Genomic DNA, 2,158 nt, shown 5'->3' with positions numbered 1-2,158 from the left:
GGTAGTGCTTTCGTGGACTCATAATTGGTTGTGTGTGGTTGTGGTCTGCACAGAGAGTCCAAACCAGAGAAATATTGTTTGAAAAGCGCGCGGACGCGCACTATAAAAATTCCGCCAATAAATGATAGCCATTTTGAAAAATCATGATTGGACATATATTTGTGTGACAAACAATTTTCTTTGGTGGGCGTTGCATTCCCTCTTTCCCAGTAGTTGCTGAGCTTGCGCTTGCGTTAGTTTGCGCTTGGTGTTGGCATGGCACTTGCGGATTCGATTGGAGGCATGGTGAAGTGGTATGGAGCAAAGAATGTATCATGCTCAAGGCGTTACATTCAAATTTGATATTTCAGCGGGTGATGATGATATGTGCTTCTTTTTCGAGGTATGATTTAATTGCCTCCATAACTTTTGAGAAAAGTGACCGAGAAGTCGTTAATGAGAGACAAACATCGAGGAGACTCTGAGATCTTTGGTAAATAAATCAAGTTCAACTGAAACGAAATATTAGAAATGTATCGTCAATCCAAAGAGTTATTGGCCTCTTTGTCGAAAATAGAATAGTATTTCGTGAAGGAATATGGGTTGCTCACCAAAAACTCGACAATGAGATTTTTTAAATGGAAACTGTGCGAGCTCAGGCTGCATCTGGATCGAAAGGCAGACCTGGTGGACACTGCAACATTGGGGGCCATGTCCACGATAGATGTATAACGGCAAGCTGTGACCAAAGCAAACTACAAAGAACGAGGGAATTTAAGCCACACCGAAGTATTCCTGGTTACTAACCACATCAAAGCCAATCAGAGTTAATACATCAAATACCGCCTTTGTATTGGCCAAAATAAAATACCGCGCCAATTTGACAGGTCAAAACTCGCACGAACGGACCTTTCACATTTATAGAAGTTTAGATGTTGTCAGAAAAATTGTTCTGAGACAATATTATTGGTTAGAAAATGTCACAAATTTCGAATTATTTTGTCGAATCATATTGCACTATTCTATATCTGCTTCATGGGGGGTGTAGCTCAAATTCCCTCGTTGTCTGTAGTAGGATTTGTAATCAAATCCGAACCAATCGCACCTGTCGATTGGTTTGAATTTTTTCGACGCTGCGCGTCATGCAGCGTCGCAGTACAATTTGAAAGTACCGACTCCTCATTTTGCACACAATGGGCAACAACACTTCCGCACGAAATGACATTACTGGGTAGATATAGACCTCATTCATTGTAGTGATGGTGACTGTTCGCATGCGCGTGACGACGACACAAGAAAATATTAAGTTGCTCTTTCAATTGAATGCTGCCCGCGACGGTGGCGGCGCCCACGATTTGACTGCAGCGGTCGAAGACTTCCTCGTCAAAATGTCGCGCGTCATTCACCCTGCGACAGCTCCATCAAGTTCAAACAGCTCGGCTGGGGCATATCTCCGACACTCACCAAAGCTGCTAGAGGCGTTGTCGTCGCTTTCACGCGCCTCCACCACCCATTGCATGCGACCTAAGAACGTTGGAGATCCTTGTTGATGTAGCGTACACCTTGATTCCAGTCCTCAATCACGACATCGTGCTAGACGGGCAAGGGGTGCACTCTTGAATGGCCGTGGTGGTTCGCGCATTCCTCCTGTACGACCACCAAATCCTTCCTGTCTGGGTAGATCTCGTAGTACTTCATGGTCATGCCAGTACCATCCAGTACACGTACATGTATCTGACTCCATCCGAGCCGCTGAACGTCTGAACAAACTGCATGGATATCTACGTAGTATTCGGTCCTTGGTAGAAGAAACTCGAAAAAAAGGAGCAAAAGTATGTCTACGTTACTGCCTTTATAAGATATTTGATGATTGAATAAATAGACAAGTAAAAATTGGAAGTTTGCATTTTCCCAGCTACATAAAACTCCTGGGGTACTGTCCATTTGGAATGCACATGCCAGATGGAGTCGGCGGAGATTCGTCGATGCGAGCAAGTCCACGAAGGAGAAAAACTCGATGTACATAAATACGACCGCAAATGCTTCGACTCTGCCAAGGACCTCCCTTGAAATTTTCAACACCTTCAAGCCGCTGAGGCTCGGTGGCATTGCAACTTATTTCGACACAGATGACGAAAAAAATGTAAAGTTGAGCTCTAACATTTTTTCAAGTTAAAAA

The sequence above is a fragment of the Aphanomyces invadans genome (assembly GCF_000520115.1).
Source record: "Aphanomyces invadans strain NJM9701 unplaced genomic scaffold supercont1.25, whole genome shotgun sequence".
Classification (NCBI taxonomy): Eukaryota; Oomycota; class Saprolegniomycetes; order Saprolegniales; family Verrucalvaceae; genus Aphanomyces; species Aphanomyces invadans.
Note: the sequence above shows the minus strand (reverse complement) of the source record.